Here is a 24,903-nt window from a genome sequence, read left to right on the forward strand (position 1 = left end):
CTCACTTGACACCTCCCACTGTAACATTTTTCAGACCTTTTAACCAAACTTTAATGGTTGGGGTTGCAATTTTCCATTCTACATAGCCTAAGTTGCTTATAACTTCTTTGTGAGAGGGAGACAGGGATGATGAGGTATCATATAAGATAATTCAGCCATTTATGAAAAGGAGTCTGGCCAGGGACACAGTATTAAATGGGGGAGATCCTTCCTGTGGCAAGGTGCACTTTTTTATTTTGCTGTAACAGAGTCATATTTTGCCAACTTATGAGGCCCTAAGTATTTTCTGTTTCTGATCTGGGATGTTCTGGAGTGTGAAAGGAGATGCAAAGCTGGATTTTTCATGTAAAATGTTCTGTGAAATTACTTTGCTTTTTCTATGGTTGGGGGAAGTAAAATGTTTTTTCTTCCTGCTGGAAACTCTGAGCCTCCAACGTCCAGCTGATAAGGTGAGAATTAGAGGAGAATGTAGAATATGGAGATGTTAAATTTCTAACTTACATCTGGATCAATACTTGAAATCAGTTTTTGAATATATAAGTGATGTAATATTAAAAAATAAGGTGTCATTTAATATTTATTGGTTAAAAATATGAAGGATTTTACTGCTTTTCGAGGATGGAATATACCCCACTGGATTAGTGGTAGATCTGAAAAAAATAAAACCAAAGGTGGTATTATGATGAATTACAGTTTATCAAATACCTGGGAAGAAAGTGCTCAAGATACCCAGCACTGACTGATCAACTAGAAAGATGCCTGCAGCTGAATGTTTTTAGGGCTATCCAGGGAGAAAGGAAAAGAGAAGAGTAGAGGTCATTAAAAGTCCTCTTTATAGTTACTTCATTTGCAAATACAAGCAAAACCCCAGGTTGCATCAGGCTGGGCTTTGTCCCATCTGCCCCTCCACCAAAGAGGAATTCATTGCATTACATGGAGGCATTCCTCTTGGTCACTAACCAAAAAGATAATTCTGTCTGAATTTATCATCTTTCACTGCTTTTTCTACTGCTTTCCATCTCCATTGTCAATCACATTTCCAAAAGAAAGATCAGCGCCCTTTAGCTTCCGCAGGTGGGACTGGTTCATTGTGAGATGAGCCCCCTTCAGAGGCCAGGAGCTGCTTCTTCAGTTGCTGCCTGCCATCCTCCATGTGCGAAATGCCAGAGTTCATGCACAGCCATCCAGCTGAAATCTGCTTAATGATTCAATCTGTGCATGAACATTTCTGGTGTAGTTGTAAAGGCTGTCTTTGCAAATGTGTGGTATGTATTTGTTTACTTGGCACAATGCAAGGCCACACAAAGACACCCAAAGTGGTTTCCAGTGGGGCTAATTGGGCCAGGTGGAGCCGTGTAGTAATGTAGTACGCTTCCCCTGCTACCGCGCTGGCTCTCTTAAAACTAGTTCGGTAGCTCTGCGGGGCATCCTGTTGTGCAGCTCACTCAGGCCCCTGGTGTCCACAGGGTGCCTGGATTAGCAAGAAACAGACCTTTAAAAGACTCATGACCTCCTGCAGGTGTTGGGGAGTGTGAGGGTACCTCCTTCTGCCAGAAAAGTTCAGCTCTCTCCTGGCAGGCTCAACCTGGATGGGGGAAGAGTGGAAATGTTGCCTGGCAAAGCCCTGTGTGGAGAGAAGCAGCTTTTGTTTCTGCTGAGCACTCCAGGAGAGGCTGTCTGATAAAAGTCATTGAGGCAGGGAGGGGGGGTTACCCTGGGGAGCTGTAGGCTGTCATTGTATCTGCTGGCCACCTTCAGCATGCCCGCCTCCTCCCTGGTTAGCTTTGGTCACTTTGCAGGTTGTTGCTTGCCGATCCTTTGTTAGATCCCTGGTGGCTGCTAGGCTGGGGTTCATGTGGATGGAGAGCAACCTCAGTGGGATTTCAGCACGTGCTGTGCAAGGCTGCTCTTTAACACAGACAGATGTTGCAGTGGGGAAGGCTGGAAGATAATCTGCCTGTTAACCTCCTGCACACTCTCACTGTGCTGTCTGAGGTCTGAGACAACTAGTAGACAAGACCCGCATTTCACATGGGAATTACTCTTTTCTTATGGGAAACAGGCAGTTTTCTGGCAATCAAACACAGCCTGACATTTTCACTTCCTCTTTTACTGCTTTAGTGTGAGAAAAGATCATTCTGGCTGAAGGCTACACCATGAAAGAGAGTTGCACTCTCCCCAGTTTTGCAGCCTAACAGTTAAAACTGAGTTATAGGTTTTTTAAATAAAACAGATGCCACTATAAGGTTGAAAACAGAAGCTGATTTAGATGCATGCTTCCTCAGATAACAAACTGCTCCTCTGTAGATGTCTGTCTCTGGTACCTGAAGCTGGGACTCTCAGAATGAATCATATGCATCGGAAACTTGGCAAGGTAAAAGTAATGCTTCTCCTGGACTCTATACTCACAAATGGTACTTTCAGTATATTGTAGCTTTTTTTATTTCTATGTTTTTAAAACTGATTTGTTCATAATATTTTGTGTCTTAAGCTATTACCCCTCCCTTTAATTCCACATGCATTGCTCCCCTGAAAATAAGAAAATGTAAAAGTCAATGCTGTGCTATATAGAGAAGTGTTAACTGAGTGTTAATGAGCTGCCACATCGGCTCCAAGCCATCTCTGTAAGCCAGCACAGTAAAACAGAATTTAAAGGCTATCAAGTCCATTTCATGGCTACAAATCCTGACCATGTTTTGCAGTGAAGTAGATGTGCTTATTATCTGGGTGCCAGTTAAACACTGCCAGCTTAATGTGTGCATGGCGTAAGTTGCCTTTCTGTGTCTGGAGTGATTATTTTACTGTACACACCTCAGCTAGATACTGGTCCTCATCCAGACCACATCTGCAAACTGAAGAATAGGAAAAGCTTTTGGATCAAGAGGAGAGCAGCAAGTGCAGAGACCGCTGGTGCTTGATGTGAAGTAGCTACAGAACACAAGGAGAGAAGGGCTGGCACATGATGGTGGCTAACAGCCTTCAAACACATCTAAAAAGCTCTTTTAGCTCCATGTGGCAGAAACATCTCTTCAACTAAAAGTGAGCCATGGAAATTCTGGAAACAATAGTGAAATCAGAAAGAAGTTCCATTTACAAGCAGTGCTCCCTCCACATTACGCTGCTGACTGCCACGTTCACGAGCACAGCCATTCCACAAAGCACTATTGAAGGCAACCATGTGTATATTCTGGTGAATATCTTTTCTATTTGCCTTTTTTATCGAAGTGGGAAGGGTGGAAGTTGTAACTTCACCAGACAGTAGAAGAACAATGGAAGGAAAGATGGTAAAAGAAAGGAGGGCCAAACAAGTTGCTGTTCCTGGCAGCAGGAATTAGTCAGTCAGTGAGCAGGATGGTAGTAATCAACCTTGGATTTCTTTGCAATAGCTCCTCTTCCTTTTTTCTGGATGGTGCTCAGCTAACAGTGATAAACATGTTTGAGGAACCTACATAGGATAAAATTCTCTCTCTTTCATGAGTTAGAAAAAGATGACGAAATCATCTGTTTGGACTCTTCTTTCTGGGGAAGACTAACCAAAATACAGGCACTTGGTGAATTTGATGTAGAGAGCTGTCAAATCTCAGTTTTGTTGTGGTCATCAGGTGGGCATCACTCATAACTGCATCACTGCATTGGGTGGACTGTGGGTACGTGGTGGTGCAGACATAATCTGCTTCCACCCATACCCATTCTAGTAGAGGAAGATCAGGTGAAGATACGTGAGTCAGCCCTATCTGTGCCAGCTTGTTTCCAGAAGCTGTACTGTCTCAGTGAGAGAGGAAGGAAATATTGTATTGGTTCTCTGTGTTAGGATACAGCACATTGTAACTTCTCTGGTCCTTAGCATCTTGGAGATTGCTGTCCTGTGCTTTGTTGCACTGGGTGAGTAAGACTATTGAAGTACCAGGGAGAGCTGAAGGAATTTGTATTTGGACAGTAAGTTGAATGGATCAGGAGCTGAGCTGTAACACGTGTGAGCTGACTTCTCCAACCCACTTAAAGTAAGCAGATGTGGGATGTCTGCTGAGACTCCATGACTCTGTAAATAGCTCTTACGGCTCCATGTCTAATTTAGTTGGCAAATTTTATTCTGGAGGTAGTTTTTTTCTTAGTTCACCTTATGTAGCCAGCAGAAAACTTGTCACTTAACACACCTTTGATGCTACACTGCTAGTTTTACCTCTCTTCAAACTTATTCAGAAATACTTATTCAAACCTTGTTATAAAGCTTGGTTTTTTCTCAGTTTCTTGCTGCATATACAGCAAGAAAATAATACAGATTCAAACACTTTGAGTACGCTTCCATGGAGGTGAGATTTAAAAGAAGAGTTGCAAAATCTGAGATGTAAAATCCTAGATAAATGCAATTGCTGAAATTAACAGGTAGGGTGCTTTACCAGTTTGAGTTGAGAAAACAACACTCCATTAAGAAGTCTTCCCAGAAAATGAAGGGTTAATCTTCTTTTCACCTTCTAAGGAAAAAATAATTCCAGCCTGAAGAACCAGTTTTTAATTCTGTGTCAATCAGAGATTTCCTAACAGAAAACAATGATTGAAGATTTCTTGTACACACACTGGAGAAACTGGTATCATCTAGAGAACAGTAAATAAAACACAGTTATCTGCCTTTTAGCCCTTTGGGCTATGATTTTTTCTTAGCATCAAACTATAATTCTCAAATAGTTTAAGAATACAAAATAGTTAAGAGAAAATATTTAAGAACCTTTGTGCATCTTATTGAAAACAGCTGATTTCAAGGGTATGTTTTTATGAATAGGGATAGTTTTATACCTGTGCTTGGACACAGTTCTGAATTAGGACCTCAGGCTCATTTACATAGGAGATTCAACTTAATTAGTCCAAATTCACTTAAAGTGTAAATTGAAAATGGATTAAGCTTTATACAAAGCTGAATTAAGACTACTTTAATTTTGAAAAGTCTTTACAGGGTTAAATATGCTTTAACTAATCTGCTTTAAATTAAGCCTTTAGTTAATTTGGATTAATTTTCCTGAATATCTTTGTGAAGACCAGCTCAGAGTTAGGATCCAGTCCTGCAAATACTCACAGAAATATTTCATATTAAATTAATTATTCCCATGCTTAAAATTAAGAATGTGCGTAATGCTAGGTATGCAGGTAAGGTCAGCACATGCTTAAAGAGCCCTGCGCATCTTTGCAGCAATCTCAAACACCTGATTATGAATGAGTTTTCACCGCGATTGATCAGCTTGTCTAGTATCAGCAAAGAATATATAGTCAGATTCCTTGCTTGCTTTACTGTTTGAATGCATGTACAAATACTTGAGGGACACAGCCCATTTGGTATCGTCTCCAACCTCATTCAGACTGGACCTGGAAAGCTATACTAGAGTATTTGCTGTGTGTTGATTTTGCATTTCCTTCTGATGTTTGTGATAATAGAACGTTTTGTTTCCATATCCTTACTAGTGATGAGTTTATTTAAAATTATTTTTAAAAAAGCAACCTTGTGCCCATGCTCTTGAAATGGTTGATATGTTCTTGGCCTGTTTAATTAGTTGGATGGAAAGGATGAGGTCTGCTTCCATTCCAGTCAAATATGAAGTGTTTCTGTTGAAAATGTCCCAACAGAAGGATTCCTGTGAATAATTTTTGGTCCACAGTTTGTCAGTGAGAAGCTGACGTCAAAGAATTTGTTTCTGGTTAGTTCTGCTTTGAACATTAGTAGACATTTTCATGCTTAGGCTTAAAAGGAATGTAAGTTCTGCAGTCAGGTGTCCTAGGAAAATAATTATTTCCCAATTCCAACAGGTGACATAGGAGTCCAGTAAATTAATTTGCTTGCTGGAACAGGGCGAAGCTTCCCTTTCGCTCCTTCAGAAACAGTGGAGAACACGAGGATTCATTCTCTGTGCCCATCTGAAGAGCCCCATGCCTTGAGAAGGGAGAATGTGTACCTGTTCTCAGCAATGCATGTCCCTGACTTTCAGGTTTGGGCTTGTCAATGTTCTCCACATGTTCCTCATATATGCTGGGGAAGTGGGAAGCTCATAGCTGTCTTTAGGACAACCCTGCTCTCCAGGTGGTACGGAGCTGCTGCACTAACCTCAAGGCAAGGAAATTTGCTATCCCAAGCTTTTGGTTGCTCTTGATATTTGTGACAAAGTGGACTCCGGCTTTCTTGCTTGAGGCTACACAGCCTTGCAGTGCACACGCTGCAAAGCAATTAGTGCCCACAAGTAGATACGAGGAGGGAGCTATGGGAAGGACCTGGCAGGCCCCAGTGCCTCCCAGCAGCGAGCTCTGTCAGGGTGGTGAGCTCGGTGCCAAACTGGGCAAGGTGCATACTGCATGGCCTCTGGACTCACTATGTATATCTTTTCTGCCTCTTGAAAGGGACCCTGTGCAAGCTCACCTGGTCAGATCTACCTATCAGTGCGGAGGGTTAAGCTGGAAATATAGCCTCTGGAGGGGTGGGAGGATGCCCTGCAGCACTGTATCCCCAGGTGTTGGAGGCCTGTTACCCTGGTGGACATATCCCAGGCAGGCTGCCTCTGGGCTGCCTGCAGTGCTCTGCACATCTCCCATGGTTTGCCCGTGACACAGACCCACACGGGGCAAGCAGAGGCTGGGAGAGCACACCATGCTCGCGGCCACGCTTGGGGGCAGCCACCAACAGCTGTGGTCCTGTAGACTCCGGGAAGGGGAGAAGGACAGGTCAGGCCTTGCAGGCTGATGGTTTCCTGCAGGTTCTGGCAGTGATGCTGTCTCAGTTTGCATTCAGCTTACAGGTTTTCAGTTCTCCTCACAATGAAAAGGCTAGAAGCCCAGCTAAATGGAGATGCCAGAGTATAGTTGCATAGGAACGATTTTCACAACTATGGGACTGCAGGAGATATATATATTTATTTTTATATATATATTACTCATTATAATGAAATTGTAGCTAGCTGTAGTCTCAGTGAAGCTATCTGGAGTATTTAAAGTCCTGTTCTGGCTGACAAACGCAGTGCAACACTGGCTCTCCAGCGCTTGATGCACTTGATGTGCTGCATGGGAGGGACTCTTGCTGGAGGCTGCTATCCCTTTTGGTTGTTTGGGTAGTTCTTTGCTTTTCTGCCTGCAGTTTTAGTGAGCTGAACGCAGCGTGGACAATACAGAGGTCATATGCAGAGAAACTCGTGCAGGGCAACCAGGAGCAAAGGGTAACAGAGAGAAGGAAAAGTCATTACCATCTGTTTGAGGTAAAAGGGAGGAGGATCTGTGGTGCCTCACTGTCTAGTAAAAGACACGATTTGGCTCTGGTTGATCTTCGTTGTGTGGCTGCCAATGCTGCACCAACTGTGACAGGTAAGATCTTGCCTTCACTCCTGAAATGAGGAGACAGGCCTGCTACTGATGCAGTGAAGCTCAGTGTTTTCTCTCTGGGGTGAGGAGGGAACGAGGAGAGCAAAAGGCAGTTTGCTGCAGCGTGTCTTATGTATGGCCTAATTACTGAGAGCCAGCATCACCAGCACCTCCTTCTGTCATTGTTCACAGCTGCAGAGGCAGACAACCCCAACTATTACTTCTAATACCTGACAGATCACAGACCTACCCAATTTTGCACAAAGTGCATAATAATGTCATAGGCGGATATTGGCAGGAAAGGTATTATGGGATGTTTCAGTTTATGCTTTCTCAACAAAAACACAGATATATATTTGTATACATGCTTATGGTGCTGACTGATAAACAGCATGCATTGTTTCAAAGTAAAGGTTCTCAGGGTGTGTAACAAAATCTGAAGCTGCTCTTTGAGAGTCTATTGATAAGCCACTTAGTGCTGAAAAAATGTGGTGTGATATCCCACTTACAGGTGATAGTAAGGAGATTGTAATGTTTCTGACTTTCTAGAGCCTATGAAATTCCCTTACCGCAACCTTGTAGGCCATATGTATTTAACTTGGCTTACTTAAATGGAGTTATACAAGGCTACAATTTGCTACATTACTGCCTTTAAAAAGCCTGAAATGCTCACACACTTTTTTTTTTCTCTCTCTCTGTGAGTGAGAAACAGTGTTAGTCTTATGGATTTTGAAGGCCTTTTATGAAATTGATGATACAGGAGAAAAGATTATTTTCATAAAGCTAGGGTCCCTTGTGTTGCTCTGGTTTTGATTAGCCTGTGTGCTTTGAGACAGACTTCATGGTGAGTGACTCGTTTAAATGCTACTTAGTTTTTAATATTTCATTTGTTGCCTTTAGAGAAAGTGAGATGTCCATAGGAACTACCATTAACATCCTTTACTGTGTTCCCGAAGGTTGCCTTCTACAAGAGAGATTATTGATTGTGACTCTTTGAAGGAGAATTGGCCAAAATTAATCCTTCTTGACAGGATTTCTTCTTGGGATAGGACCTGAGAGGGGGCAGTTTAACAAAAATAGCAAACACAGTTACAAACGAAACAGAATTTATTTCAATCTCATGAAGGAATTTCGTGAATTTCTCTGGTTCTAATAATACATCACCTTGCTGTGCAAGTCTGCTTCCCACCACAGGGCAGTAGAGGAAAAGCTGCTTTTTTCATACCAGGAGCCTTTTATGTCAGCAAATGGGCAATAATATGTTCCTTAAGAATTAGTGTTTCAGTCGGTTGGCACAGGGAAGAGAGGAATTAGAGTTCTGTGTCTAAGGACAAGGTCTACTTTTGTGAATCACAAATTGTAGTAGATTGGCAGAATTGGCCTATGAAGCAGAGGCACAGCGTTCAGAGCATTACATTCATTTTCATATGTCACTATGTGTCTGCACTGGAGATTGTCTTTGGGGATCTGTTCAATGTAGACAGAGTTCTTCCTTCAAAAACACACACTAAAAATAGTGACAGGTATGAGAGGGTTTTTTAATTTGAAGGACAGAGAGGGCTGCCAGAATGGTGAACAAAGCCAAATCCCTTGAGACAAAAGGAGACACAGCTTCCTAATTTCTTAACATGATATGCATTTCTGAAACAGCAAAATCAGGAGACGCTGTGGAATTAAAATTCTGACCTCTGGGTCCAAGAGGTGGCTGGTCCTGAGCTAGATTAGCACCGTTATAATGATTTCCCTAGGCTTATAAATACTACCTCAGATCTTAACCTCCCTCCCTCTACCCTTTTCAAATATCTGCAATAGATACAGGAAAAGTGCCGCAAGTCACAAGCTATTTTAAGCTTTTTGTGACACCCACAGGGAGGAAGAGAGGAGGAATTCCAGGCAAATGTGGAGGTGTAGTTTCCTCAAGTTCAGTTTATGCAGCTTCTGTGAGAATTAAATGTTGCTGGGAGGGGAAGAACGGACAGCTCAAAATCTCAGTCCTGAGCCCTGGACAGGATTTGGTCTCTGCATTTGACTCCGTGGTCCTGTATATAGGTGAACTTGGGCACCACTGGAGTTGTGCTGCAGGAATCAGTGTTTTCTCAGAGCAGATCACAAAAAGGTAGTAATAACAGTGGCAAGCAATTGGTTATAGACTCTGAGCTCGAGAGTTTGCAAGGATTATCCTCCCAGTCCAAAAGACCCTGAGTGAAAAAGCTGTGCCACGTGGGTTCCTCACATTGCCCTCCCCATGTAAGGATCAGTTCCCAGGAGTTCCCTGAATGTTACAAAGAAATACATAATTCAGAGAGCTTGAGAGATAAGATGTGTGGCATCTTTTTCATAAGCCAGTGTTTATTACTAGGACTGTATACCATTAATTTATTTATTGCAGTCCTACCTATTGCAGGCTCTGCTAAAGCAGTTTTTTTGATAAAAAAGCATTTTTCTGGGCACATGTGTTTTAGGTAAGAAACTGTCCAGTGAACATCACTGAGTAGTTACCATAAAAATGAGTCATTTCCATAGATCTAGTAAGTGCAGAGATTTCCAAGCCCAGGCCTGCAGACAGGGTTTTTGTAAAGGTAAATGTTTGCCTCTCGTTTGCATCGAGTTTGGTTAATTGTTTACTCTCCCATTGCATCTGAGCACAACGCGGGGAAGCAGATGCTGTGCATGTATCCCAGGTCATTTTATTCCAAGCACACCAAAGAGAAAAAAAGAAATCATTAATATTAAAAAGGACAGCTCACTTCTAGCAAAGGCTTCAGCATGCCATCGTGTCCCTGTTCTTGCTCAGGAAATACTTGCTTCACCTGCCTCACATAATCCGTTTTTAAGTTGTTTCATGAAATCTTGGATCTTACTTCTTTCTGATTCTTTGCTATTTCCCCAACTCATTCCTTCAGTAACTCACAGTGCTTTTCATCCAAGGTAATTTTGTTTATTTTGGATAAATAACTTTCAGCTATTCTGCTCCCAAAGCTTTGTCCCATGTAACCTTTTATGGCTCCGTGATAACTTCCTCCTATTCAGCTTTAAATTGCTCCCTGAATCTCGTGGTAAAGTCTGTTGCAAAGAGGAAAAAAGAACAGTTTGTTCACCAGCTCTGGGCTGGGGCAGACAGGATGTAAGGGTTTGAAACCGCAGCAGAGACTTCCTCCCAGCCTCATGGTAAGGAAGCGTTAATGGTAGATTACTTAGGGAGGTAGGTCTTAAAAGAGAGAATAAAAAAAAAAAAAGTCAGAGATGTTTGTAGTTTTGCCTCCTGGACTTTTCCTCAGTCCTATTTTCTGTAAATCCATAATTCATCCAGAGATTCTTCTCAACTTCTTCTCACCTGCTGTAACTTCTTTTTTTGGTGGCTTCTCCCCCAATACTCTGTTGACTGTTCAGTGTATGTTCATGGCGTAGCAACTGTATCTATATAGTCATATGGATTTATTATTAGAAATCCTTATATAGCATTAATAATTGCGATACAAACCATTTATATCTGTGAGTAGTAGACTTTTGATCAAGACAATGGCAAGATATGTTATAGAAAGAAGAAAGTCTTTTGGTGGAGATATTTCTGGTTTTTTATAATATATTTGAGACTTTCTGTCACTGGCAACAACAGTCAAATGTATTTGTTTGTTTAAAAAGCATTTTTAAAAGGCCAAATTAACAAAAGCCTTTTTTACCTTCCACTGACAACCAATCCCTTTACATACACTTTTCTTGAAATTAAGTTATTGCTTCAACATTTCTCATATTCTGGAGTCTTCCCCTAAAGCTACTTCATAATGTTTATGATTAAAATAATACTAGGATTATACTTAAGTATCAGAGGAGCAGGTCGTGAATATTTTATATGCATATGTGCAATTTTTAAATTGTTATGTGTACATTGTATGACAATATGGCATGATGATATATTGTATAGCAATTGTTAAAGTTATTATATGTTGCTATGGTATTTTATTTCATTTACAGGAGATTTGTGTAAAAATGATACCTGTTTGATCCTTGTATTTTCGTCCTCTTTGTGCATTGTATATTGTGCAAACCCTACTTGTCTTTGATATCATTTATACATGGTATAAATATAATCCTTACTTCACTGAAAATAAGACTTTTTGCTCAGTTTTATTCAGATGTTTAAAATCTTTTCATTTGGACTCAGGTTGAAAACTGAACTGAAATTGATTTCTCTATGAGATGGAATGTCCTAAAATATTTCAATTTGTAATGTTTAATTTCAAAAATTCCTCTCAAAAAGTTTGGATATTCCTGATCTGAAATGCTTGGTTTGCACTTGGTGAAGGAGGAGGACCCGTTGCCACTTAGTTCACTGTGACATTAATTTCAGTCTGTCTGGCAAGCTGTGGCGCCCATGGGACACGTCTTAGGTATCAGATGCTCAGATTCTGTTAACTGCTTGGCTTTTGGCAGGACCATCTGCACCTCCTTGCAGTGCCTCGGTCTCTGATGGAATACAAAATCCACATCACATCTCAGGTTACCATGTGAAAGGTGTAGCCTGACCAACCTGTAACAGTTTGATGTGTGGTGGCTCGGCTGGGTCAGGGAACCATTCTAAGTCAAAAATCGCTATTTTTTTTGTTGCATTGGTTATTTTTAACTCATAACCATTCTTCAGTCTGGTTCCTAGCATGGCCCCGTGAGTAGCTGTTCTAGCACAGTCAAGATGTAGCATGGTATAGGGGCATGCAGCAAGGTGCAGGGGCTGCTTGCATTGGCACTGAGGCTGAAGGAAATGGTCAACAAACTGTGGCAAGGGTTTCCTTTGCTCCCTGACTCCCCGACTTTGCTGCCAACCATGAGGGAACAGCGTTAAATCATGAGTTAACGGGCAGTCTGCTGCTAAGCTTGAGCCTAAAACCATCCCAAGGTGCCAAGGAGAAGACTTGACACTGCACTGGTAGGGTAAGTTCCCAGCAGGTAGATTGTACAATATGTAGGGGGATAGGGAGAGGTTAACTTGAGCAAAGGCTAGAGTAAGTTTTAAAAGATGACACAAAAAAACCAACAAACCACTCCCGAATCTGTGTCTTGCCTAATCCTGTCCATCCCTTGTCTTAACTGGACTAGGAGCTAGAGGGGTGGTGGTGATTGTTTAATCACATTCTTACATTCTTAACACCTTGCAAGCCACATTTCCTCTCACCAAGTAAGAGGGGGTGCTGTGCCAGGCACAGAGAAGCTATAGTATCAGCAAGCTTCCTGATCCTGTGATAGGTGTGATGAAATCAGTGTTTCCTTGAGGTCTGTGTAGTGACCCAAGTGCATGAGAGCAATGTAAGCTACCTAGGATAGTTTTTCTCTCATCTTGCATTCCTTTTGCTTCTCAGTGTTGGCTGACAGCTGTGGAGCTGAGGTGATCGTTCTACAGGAGCAGAGAGAACAGGAGATAGAGGCTGTGGTCCTAGTCCTTGCCTATGTTCTTCCTGAAGGGTGGGAAGCAGAGAAAGCCTTCCAGAGAAGCAGCAATAAGGCATTGCCTTAGAAAAGCCAACTCTCTGTTTTTTAGCAAATATTTGGGTTTGTACCTTGAGGCCAGCAATGTTTGAAATGCCTTTCTTACCCTGAGGCCAAAGAAGTTTGTGCTTTGATTTGAGCATTCATTCTGGTCTGTATTTAAGCCATCACAGGGTAAACTATCACATAAGGAGGGCTCTCAAAAATGCTCATTGTGTCTCCACCCTCTGGTTTCTATTTCATCACAAGTGATGAAGGATTGAAATTTCGTAACAGGTAAAGTGTAGAGGTGGCCCAGAGGGTTAGCACTGTCACCTGGGCTCTGAGTGCCTGGTAAAGGACTTCTGATCAGCATGTTTCTCTAAGGCTTGGAAAGCCTACTTCACTGTGCTGCAGTCAAGCAGCAGCATAGATAAGCTCCAAAGCTTCCTCCAGACTTTCACAGCCAAGGCAGATTGCTGTAAAGAGAAGCCTTGGGGAAAGAAGTCTTTTCCAGCCAAGTGGATCCCATCAAATAGTAACATGTTTGTCCATTCCACTGAGTCCTCCTGCAAACCTGAAAAGTGGGAAGATCCGTTTCTCACGCACAGTCCACCTGCCTTTCTGAGGAGCTCCAGAGCAATGAATATGGGCTGCAGCCTATGAGATACTCTGGGGTTTATTGACCTTAAGGAAATCCAATTGACTTCAGCTGTGACGTCAGATGAGTGCTGTATTTTCAAAACCCTTTGCAAATGTACCTCTGCATTCCTAAGATGGTAGCCTTGTCTAATGGTTATGATAATACCCATGTGTCAAAACTGAAGTGTCATCTGTTACCAGTGGCTGTGTGACGGAGTCTCTTCCTATATCACAGCATGCCCATTTGTAAAATGGATAATATTTAGTTACAGCAGAGAATGGTTTTGTAGGACTGATAAAATGTCTGCAAGCAGTGCAGAATCTTTAAAAAGAAAGATTGCTCTTTTCTTGATTAAGCTGTGTATCAACAATTATTCCATTTCTTTACACACACAAAAAAGCTATCGCTTCTGTACCACAGTTGTCAAAGCTTCAATGTAAAGGCAAGGATGAAAGAGTTTATCTCTCCTTCCACGGTGAATGGAGTAATACAAATGTTACTATATACCTAACATTCGGTCCAGCCACAGTCAGATTGCCATCTAATTTTGAGAAAAGCAGATTTAGTGTTGTGAGATGGAGTGCTCTCTGGCAGATACCATATTCCTTAACTGTTACTGACTGCTTGCTCACAAACGGCACTTCGAGCATCATACACAACTAGTTTCTTTTTGTAAGTGATCAGGAGACCTGGAGGAGGAAGAGGAGGAAAGGGCTGCTTCATTGGAAGGGCTTTGCTCAGAAGTACCTAAATCTTTCTCTCCCACTGAAATTACTGATTTGACTTTTTAGTTTAAATTAGTATTTGACTGGATGTGGTCATTCTTTGCCCTTGTCAGAGCTTAAAAGTTGCACACAAGTAACGATGTCAGTTGTGAGGGTGACTTCTCACCAGTGTTGTCATATCTGTAAAAAATACCATTATATATGTAGTTACATGTAAATAATGAAGTGGCAGAGTGTTCCCTTGTCCCGCAAGGGAGCATTTCTACCAGAGCAAACCACATCTGAATACCAGCACAACTATGTCTCCAGTTAGGAGAATGTACTGCTTTGCAGGTCTCTTACATTAACTGGGGGAAACTGGGAAGCAAGGGAAAGCATCGTGAAGACTTTCACCATCACAAGACTGAGATTAAGCATTACACCAGGTAGCACTGATGTTGTATCTCTTTTAAACCCATGCAGCTGGTAAATTCCATCTGGTCTTACACCACTTGAAAGTAAGTGCAGATGAACCCTTAAATTGTTTTTGAAACAACTCATAGTAATAATTTTTTTAATCTACATGATTGCTGTCTTAAGTTAAATGGATACCGGCCATTCTTGAATTGGATTTGAAAGTGCCTGTAGCAGATAGAAAAGTCAACATTTGACTTTTTTAGACCACTGACAAAGATTTGTTTGGGAACCACAGTAAGACGTGATGCTTTTTAAAAAGCCGACAAATACAGATGTAGGGTGTAGCACCAACCATCCAAAGCATTCAGGCTGAGCTCTCAAGCAACTGGATAAACTGAGAAGCTCTTTCTGAGCATGTACACCAGCTGTAGGTGTGTTTCTGTCTGTGTGGATTTAGAGACTGCTGGCATAGCCAAGAGAGAAGAAAATACTGTTCTTTGGAGTCAGCTCACCAGGAGCTGAAGAAAATGGAAAGGCACAGATTACACCACCTTACTTTACCAGTGCCGGTTTTCAGTCTTTATATAGGTATGCTTTATGAACTGTCATTTTGCAGGTTTCTCTAGCTGCCTGTGCCTGTAACCATACTTTTCTTTTATGGTGTACGGTTCTGCTTCTCTTCTTTTCTATTTGCTGTCCTGAAGCAATTCTAATGTATGCTGGTGCCATGATTTGGAGGTTACCTGCTGCCCATGAAACTTTGGGATCACAGGATCTGTCCTATACTAAAAGATTAATTTGGAAAGTAACTGAGCAATAGATCGATTGTTAAACAGTGTTCTAAAGCTATGCTCACCATTTTAGGTCAAAGTTAAAATAGTCAAGTACCAATTGCTGTGGCTTTCCTTAGCCTTCAGTCACTTACTTCAGTGCAATTCAGGGGCATTACCCAGTATTTTAATGCTGATAACCCAGAGGTTCGGAATGTAAAGACATCGCTGCAGTTTCAGATACCAGCAAATATTTATAGCGTGTGTCTCAGCAGTTTTCTTTCTTCCCTACAATTATTTGAAGGCTGTAAGCCAACTCCAACACCCACAGCAAACTGGTTTAAATCGAGATTTAAATCTCCAAGCAGGAAATCTTGGTTTAAATAATAGATTTTATCTCTTTTTGCAGTTGTCAGTTACGCTAGTTATTTTTTAAAAGAAAAGTTAGTTTTCATGGGTTGGTAACCATTAGAACACCTTGATTTATAAAAAGAGGAAGTACTCAGTGAGTGAGGTCTTTCTTCTTGTTAACAAAAGGTATTTATCTATGCATATTTATAATAGAATCATAGAATCATAGAGCCATTTAGGTTGGAAAAGACCCTTAATATCATTGAGTCCAACCATTAACCTAACATTGCCAATTCTACAACTAAACCATGTCCCTAAGTGCCACATCTACATGTCTTTTAAATACCTCCGGGGATGGTGACTCAACGACTTCCCTGGGCAGCCTGTTGCAATGCATTATGATGATAAATTAAGAATCACTTTATCAGATTCTTAGTTTTGTCATATTTTTAATTGGAAAATGAAAGATGGTTCATTTATTTCCAGATTTGTTTTCTTGGTTTTATGAACCTATGTTTGCATGAAAACTAGAATTCAATCAAAATTTCCCAGAATAGCCTAATACTCTTTTTGTTACTTAAATAAACTACCTTAAGTGATATCTCATGAGAAAATTTAAAAAACAGACATTTTTTTCTAAGTTTACAAGTAAATAACTGGATGTAAGTTATCAGTCACTGAAGTAAGTCATAGCCAAGCTATTGCAGAACTCATTTTTATTCATAGATTGGAGAAGGAAAAAACAAGTCGTCCCTTTTTTTTTTTTTTAAAACTTCTCTAGGGTTTCTCAACTTGAAATGCACTTGTTGAATAGAATTGACTGAATAAAATAAAGTACTTAAATATTCTGTATGTGCAAAAGCCTACTGCTTCCAAATCTGGTTTTCTGCTTCAGCAAATGCTTGTCCCAGGCAACCCACCTAGTTCACCTGTCTAGAACTTCAGCAGTAACAATATGTTGCTGAATGTTATTTAAACAAATGATATAATTTTAAGCCTTGATATGATTTGTTTTAATTTCACATTTCATTTAAATATGTTTATCTTTGAAGTCTTTATTTCATGTAATGTTGTTTAGTTTTTAAGTGCTTGGGTTTTTTTGTCAGCTATGTCCACTACCAAGGAGGGTAGGGAAGGCAGTGGCTTGTGTTCTGCGTAGCCCTACTAATTTAATTCAAGTTATGCAGGTTGTGAATTGGCACAAAGTTTGTGCTCTCAAAAACAGCAAACTGCATTAAAATGACCTGGAAACCTCATTCTCCAGATGGAGGAGGGTATTTTGAGCTCAAGCACTTAGAGGGGAAGGGAACCAGCCACAGCTGCTCTAAGAGGTTTCCAACCTAAGGATTTTGCTGTGCCAGGGTGGTGTCCCAGGAGAATGGTGGGGCTTAAAGGGGAGGGCAGAAACTGCTCTGTTGTGAATGAACACGTGCAGCAGGTTAGCATGTGACCCATGGCATTACATGCCCTATAGGAGCAATTGTCTTCCAGCTAGTATTACCTGGCGTGGCACGTATTCTGTATCATGCAGCAAGTAAGATGCTATGCATCTCTTCTACTACCATTGCTGCTGCATTTGGCTTTAGAGCAGGAAGATGTCCCCATCTCCTTGCTCTTTCTGAGACTCTAGACATAGGGGACATGCACAGGAGAAAGAAGAACTAATTCTAAGGGTGTTCTTCTGTAAAGCTTGTTGCACTTCAATGTGGCGGGCTCTGTGGTCCTTGCCCAGCTCTTAGAGCACTGACCATTGCACTCCTGGTGGCTCATACCTTATCTTTCAAAACAGAATTTACTTCATTGCTATCTGTGCATTTTGGACAGACAAGCACTTTTCCAGCAAAATTCTAGAAAACTATTTCTTGATTGACAGCTGAGCACATGAGCACAGCTGAGCACAATGTGCTGCTAGTGTCTCCTGGCCTGGCCAGGAATTCCCTGGGCTGAGAAATACTCATCTCTGGCAGGAGCAGCATCTAGCATCATCCCTGCTCAACATCTTTTTTTCCTCTGTATAACAGTATAAAGAAGAGGATGGAGGTCACAGCAGCAAATAACAGTTGAGGCATAGGGCATTTCCCAGGGAATTAATGGCTGGCTGGGGTTAATGGCCCTCCAGTTTGCTTTGGGCCATCAACTCTCCCAGCTACTCATTAATCCCTAGGAAATGCCCTGTGACTCAGTTGTTATTGCTTAAGCGGGTAGTATGAATCAACAATATTCTGCATCTGCTCTAGGTATTTTAGACAAGAATGGAAGGTAATAAATGTGCTTTTATTGTGAAAATCTGCTGTATTTGCATCCAAAAACCTTTAGTTCTCCCTCTTAACATTGATCAAATGTACTGGAAAAGGATTCCTCATCAGTTAAGTGATGTCAGAGGCTAGCAGGATACAGACAAAATGGCTCACCTCTTCACTCCAAGATCTATTCGCTTTAGCTTTTTCACCCCCAGCAGCCCATTTGCAGGTTGTTTTATACTTTTGCCTGAGTGGATTTTAGAACATGGACAGTTCTTCATGTTAACTAGTAGGAACTCACTTAGCAGGGGTAGCTGAGTATTATGTTCTAGACAGGGGTTGCTGAGCAGGAGTCCCACTTACACCATCCATCTGCTTTGATTTTGGACAGGCTTGGAAGCATTACATTAGCAGAAAACTCCTTTGAGACAAGTCAAAAGGAAGACACTTAACAAGTGTCTTTGCTGCAAGACAGGGAATGAATAGATATGATCAAGACTGAGTTGTTTGTAGAGCAGGTAATACATAGGTAGAAGAAAAGGACATGATACATCTTTGTTGGGAAAAAAACCACTATGTTTTGGCTCTTCACCTATCATTTATTTATTACAATTTTGAGTTGTGCATTGCAGGTGATGGACACAACACATCCTGAGCTCCACTGTAAAATGCAGTCCCTTCTGCCTTAGGTAAGCTGAATTCAAAACCTTATACATGCATAGTCTAATTTTGTCATGCACAGATTCTGCATATAACTTACCATTATATGAAATTCCATAGCGTTGCTATGGAAGAGCTCTAATTTTATAGTAGCCACACACACTGCAAAAATAAAAAAAAAATTCTCCATCACTCATATATAAGGAGGTAGGCTCTAGCTGGACCTGTACCCATCCTTGTATGAATGGGTCCTAGTAAGTTCTGTGGGTTTGCTCAGAGCCTATTTATTTCATCTCCAATGTGGTATTTGCAGGCATGCCCCTTGTCCCTGAGCTAAGCAGCAGTACACCTCAGAAGAACAAAACAGTGGAGATGACTCACTCCCAGACCAGAGACTGACTGGATTGATCTGAATGCATGTCAAAAAGCATTCAGAGGAGGCTAGTTACACACAGACGGGTGCTGGAAAAAGTATTCACAGACATGCTCTAAACCATCTCCAAAGTCCCACGCTGGGGTAGAAGACTGAGTGACGCAGATACCTGCAAGTAAAAGCAAAAGACAGATGCCAGGTCTACCTCTTTCTGACAAGGAATTGGAAAATTTGTTCTTGTTCCCAGCGCACTGGGAATGGTTGCCCAGTGTTGCAATGTCCAAGCCGATTGCTTGCCTGTCTGAGCAGACAATCCTCAGATCAAATAATCATTTTTTTTTCTATTTGTAGGCTGATATAGGAAAACAGCATGGCTTGCTGTCTTTTTCGGCAGAGGTTCCAAGCCAGGCTCAGACAGCCTGGGTCTGGCTCGCTGTTGGGTGCTCTGTGTTGCAGACAGACAAAGTGTTCCCTGTCCAGTGCCTTGTGCTGCTTCTGTGGAGAGGCTGCAGGCCATCAGGCCTCTGGGAATGCTATTCTTCAGGAGCAGCCTGCACATTATTACCTGCATTGTGATCCAGTCTCCCACATCTACCCGCCCAATGCATTTAAAAACACTCTTGTGGGTTTCAAAAGTTCATATGACTTCTCTGATACTTCTGCAGTCTACAGCAGATGAGGGAGCTGGGAAAGGAGGAAAGTGAAGCCAAAAAAGTTACATATACAGGAAGGAAGCTGCTGAATTCACATAAGACAGATAGTGGACGTACATCTTAAGAGAATCTGTCTCAGATACCAGCAGCTTTGATATATGTCCATGGTCCCCCAAACTGAGGTAGACAGACTGTTGCTGTTTATGAGGCCATGCACAACTACATCCATGTTACCATGTTTTTACATAGAGTGTTCGTAAAAAACAGTGTCTGGTGGACTCTGAGAAATCAGAAGTTTGGTACTGGTCTGCAGTCCAAATTTTCTGCAAGCACAGGTATATGCTATCCATCACCCTGTTGGGAGTCCAGTAGTATCTTGTTTAATTTTTGGATATCACACTTGCACTGTGGACCCATATGCAGAGGAGATAATCTTGTTGTAAAGAAAAACTTTTCATTCAAAAACAAGACCCAAAACAATCAGCGCTAATATGCCCAGCAGTTTCCACATGTTTGATGGTGGACTCACCTTGAGTTTAGTGAAATTAGCTGTTGTGCTGACAACATGGGCAATGATCCTCTGAAGAACCTCCTTATGGTTGCCTTTGGATCTCATGTAGATTCCACATCAACAGAGAAATGGTTTCTTTTCCAGTATTTCACTGTGTGTTTTAGTAACTAAGAAGTAACAACTTCTCTTTACCTTTTTTTTTTTTGAGGTTTTCACCTCTTGCTCTGTTGCTGTCATCTTTCACTTGTAAATGCACCAGGATCTTACAAGCCTCTGTGGTTTTGGAAAGGAGGAGTATTCTTTGCATGCCACCCTAATAAGCCTGGAGGAGCTGCTTGCTTTGCCTACACCACAGGAGAATCCTTAGGGGCAAGTGTACAGCTGTGATATAGACCAGAACTTGACCTGTAGATAAGGAAGGAGCTGGAGCACTCAATGGCCAGCAAAGTAACAGCTCCCGGTTGTCTCTTTGGTCCCTGTCTCCTTCAAGGCAGCATGGATGCCTGGGAGCTTGGGGACCCAGGATGTAAGGGAAGAAGCTGGGATCTGTCACTGGCTCCAGTTGGGCTTTTGGTAAGCTCCCCTGCTGGCTCCTTGGGACAGGCAATTGTAACTAATGGCATGAGCTCCCTTTCTTTCAAGGTCATCATTTCTTCACAAAGTGCAGGTAAAAGTAGAGCAGCATTGTTTTCCCAAGCTGATTGCTCTGGGTAGGAACATCTTGCTCCAGACCCTCTGTGCATGTGTAGAGGATCTCGGGATGACATGTACTATATGGAGTAAATATCAAATCCACAGCCTGTCTGCCAGCACAGTGGGTTTTTCTGGTCCACCTTCTATTTTTCTGCAATAGTATGGCTTTAGTAGTTTAAAATGTGTTTTGTATGCACTTTGAGGAGGCAATTCCAGGACAAATGATAGAAGAAAGGCACCGACTGTTAGCAGTTCACTGAGTTTACCACTTTTCACCTCTGCTCCCTTATATAAACAGCAAAGCTTTAGCTTTTCTGTCATATCAGAACACAAGAGTACTTTCATTTTTTCAAAAATAAATTATTTAAAATTTCTCTGCAGTCAGCATTTTCACTAACTTAATAAAATATAATTTTCTCTCTGTGAGTCTCAAATCAAAAGCTGTTCCTTTGCCCTGTACTCCTAGGCTCTAAGATTTAAATAAAAATGAACATATTGAATTTGAACGATTGTAAAGCTGAATTTTACTACAAGGCTTAGACCAACACATACATGATTTTAATATCTGGAATGTGTGGATTTATTCTACCAGTTATGTAATGGCATGTTATTAGCTATTTCATTTATATGCTAGACTGGGATGTATTTATGAAATTCCTAAAGGTGACCTGGAAAAAACAAAATATAATGGACGAAAATGTAATGATTGGTGCCATAAACAGCAAATTAGTACACAGATCTGAATTGGAGAGTTTAAAATAAACTACGCTCTTTAGAGATACATTAAGTGAATATTGATGTGTTAAAAACACGTGCATGTTGCCCCGACTTTGCTATCAGGCTCACAATATCTTCAAAATAGGTGCTCGCAGATTGCAGCTCTAACTACATTTTCAGCAGATAGTCTTTCATGTGAAAAAAAGAAAAAAGTCAAGGAGACAGATTTGGGTTTCTGTTTATTTTTGAAAAGCTACAAAAATACATTTCTATAGAAGCCATATGAATGTTATTCCTACACGGTCCCTTCCCAGGCATTGCCTGGGCTATAGACAAAGGGCTGTGTTGCTTAGCAACCCCCCTAAAGCTCATCAGCACAGCCTTGGTATTAATATTTATCCCCCCCTTAAAAAAAGCTTTACTCTGAAATTTGAAATGGGATCTGTCCTCCCTCTCTTTTGTGCAATTAAAGTAATACTGCTCACTTTTCCCAATTAACATTACTGGCTAAGCCAAACAATTTCTGCCAGGCACACCAAATCCAGCTCTTGGGTAACCAACTGAAATAAAAGTTATGGCAGGGATGAATTTCTGTAGCCCAGTGTGTCTTCTGCTGTCAGTGTTTTGTGGTACCTCTTTCCTTTAGATAACCTAAATCCATATTTTCCATCTTCCCAGCCTTTCTTTCTGAGTTGTCTCCCTCTGTGCCCATATTGAGGAGCTCCCTCTTGGCTGCATGTTCCTTGCTGCCTCCAGCAGCTCTGGCTTTCTTGGTGGGACACTGCAGGGGCAGAAGGTGTTCCCCAGCGGCCACCAAGGACACCCAGGCACCAGAGTAGGTGCTGAACAAACCGAAGTGACAAAAATCCAGTAAACAAGACTAAACCCTCAACTATCTACACTAGGACTAACCAAGACCCAACTGTTACTTGGTGAAATACTCCTCTACACAAGCAAGAGCCCTTTGCGTTACGTGAGTCCCCTGTACAGCCCATTTTTGAGAATTTCAGTGAATGTAATTAGCACATAGGCCAAAAATAGGAGTGAATGAAAATGTCTCTGGAGGGAGCAAAGCAAATTTTTCAATGCCATGGAAATATTCTGGTTCAGCTGTGGCTTTCTGTTTGTGCTAAATGGCCATGAGATCCAGGGATATTCACTTTTCTACCCTTCAGCCTTTCCAGAAAGTACCATCACAGGATTCAGAAATACAGATCTGAGTCTACCAGGCAGTAAATACTCCTGCCATTGTATCAAAACACCATGGTCATGTTGGGACTTTGTGTGAAAAAGAGTAGCAGAAGGAAAAGAAGTCAGCTAGAGCTACAACACGCTATGCACTGCTGAAAAAAAAGGGCGCTCAACACACATACCTAAATATGGGCTTGGTGCTTGAAGTTTTGGTCCCATTTGCTTTCTTCAAAATCTTGGCCACAAAATGTGATGCTCAGCAAGGCACAGATTCTTTCTGGAGTAAGCTGGAATGTACGAGACTGCCTACCAAAGCCACTGAAGGTTGAGGAAAGAACTGTGATTCTGGAAGCAATTTCTTTACAAAATCATTTTCCTTTGGGGGTGGAGGGGAGATTATTTTAAGGTCAGGAGCAGATGTGTATGGAAAGCTAATTGAAAATGTGATAAAGGAAGAGAGGCAAAGGGTCCTTCAAACAGAAGCAGCAACCCTGAACAGCAGGCAATACTGACCTCAGGCTCCAGCAGTGTCTTAATACTATGTTTTGGGGTTTTTTCTTAACTTCTCCCCCTTCTCTCATGCTAAGCAATAGTAAGAACTGTTCGCTAATACCAGTGAAACAGGAGTCCACAAACACATTTGTTAGGCTAATCCGGACTGGAGAGAACGTTGTGCAGATGCCTCACAGTCTGCCTTTCTTATCTGTGAATACAGAACGTATCTCAGGCCCACACTTACCTTGGAAGGTTACACCAAGACCTGTCAAGTGGAATTTTCTCTGCTTGTAAACTCATGCAGTGCTGCTCTTTAGAACAATGTTAATTCCACCTGGCCATATCCTCAGCTGGAGCCAATCGATACATCCATTGCTTTCATCGTCTGCACTGCCTGTGACAGCCAGGAATGATCAGTTCTTTATGTCTAAAAAATTTCTTTTGTAGAAGTCCTGAAATCTGGAAGCTTCTTAGTTTTGATTAGGTTAGCCTCCATTCAAAAGAAAATCAGCTTTTAGCCTCTATAAATTGGACCTCCTTTCGATTCCACTTGTTTTTCACTGGTTTTGCCCTTATGAATTTCCTTTAGGATTACTCCTGTCTTATACTGGTATAAGAATGAGAAGATACAGGACCACTAAGTGCATTTACAGCCAAAATGTGTGTATCAATTTAGGTGCAAATACATCTCGGCACATTGGGTACAAATACAGGAAAGGAGAGAAGGGAGATGGGGCAGACACGAGCAAGCTGAGTGACAGCTATGCAAGGGGCCGTGCCATTTACAGAACGGTACTGCAACACCCACACCTCCTCTTTTGCCAGTTGTTGATTATATAGCCTCGCCTTTGCTAGCTCTCACATCACTCAGGCTATAAGCAGACATCATCTTTTGGACCCAGTTGTGTCAGTGAGCAAGTACTCTTCAGCATCTCGCTGATAAACTTTAAATCTCTTCTTGACTGACAGGTCTGGTAAGAAAACAGCTTGCGTAAACTCCCCCCCATTTTACTGTAGGCAAAATAGGTAGGCAGCTCAGCCTAATTATGCCTGACCTTTCCTGCTGTGTGATAGAAAGTATACACATGGGGTACTCCTTCAGCACATCTGGAAAGACCACACTCTGGTGAGGAGGCGAACCTGAGGGTAATGATGCCTCCCAGGGACTTTAATACATGCAGAAGAGACTGGCTGTTGTCACTGTGGACACCCTGTTAATGCTGCCTTTATGCCTAAGCTATAGCGTCTTGAGAAGCTGCAGAACAGCACTTCCAAGGGTAACTAGTGTAATTGGGTTCGTCCTGTTTACCACTTTAAATGGCACCTTAGGAGAGCTGTTGCTTTTCATTTACTTCCTTCCTTTTTTCTTTTTGTGAGCTAGTGCTGCTGTTCATCCTAAACTCCTAGGCAGATTCTTGTCTTCTCAGTGACAGTAGCTCCTTTTGTGTCCTGGACTTTTACTTTTGAATTCATTTAATTTAATGCTGGTGAGAAGCAGGAGGAATAGCTGTGTGATCCAGCATTTAATTCCAAAGGCTGGACCTAGCCTGGGCAGGGAAAGTGCAGATTTCCTCACCTTGCCATGGTGAACTTGCAGTGTGAACTTGTTCGCTCTTCTGGAAGCCCAACTGGGATAGTATCTTTTCCAGTAAGGCCCATGCCATGCCTGCTGCCAGATTGACTGGATTCAGAGGCCACC

The 24,903-nt window shown here is 41.7% G+C and overlaps 1 long non-coding RNA gene across 2 annotated transcripts in view; it reads left to right on the forward strand.

Moving 5' to 3' along the window:
• The first annotated feature begins 2,133 nt into the window (after positions 1 to 2,133).
• Positions 2,134 to 24,903, forward strand: part of LOC119143394 — a 67,138-nt gene continuing 44,368 nt past the window's right edge. For both annotated transcript variants that reach the window (XR_005102693.1, XR_005102694.1), the window contains exons 1-2: positions 2,134 to 2,374; positions 18,544 to 18,600. This is a non-coding gene — a long non-coding RNA (uncharacterized LOC119143394). The remainder of the gene's footprint in view (positions 2,375 to 18,543; positions 18,601 to 24,903) is intronic.

The sequence above is a fragment of the Falco rusticolus genome, chromosome 2, assembly GCF_015220075.1.
Source record: "Falco rusticolus isolate bFalRus1 chromosome 2, bFalRus1.pri, whole genome shotgun sequence".
NCBI lineage: Eukaryota > Metazoa > Chordata > Aves > Falconiformes > Falconidae > Falco > Falco rusticolus.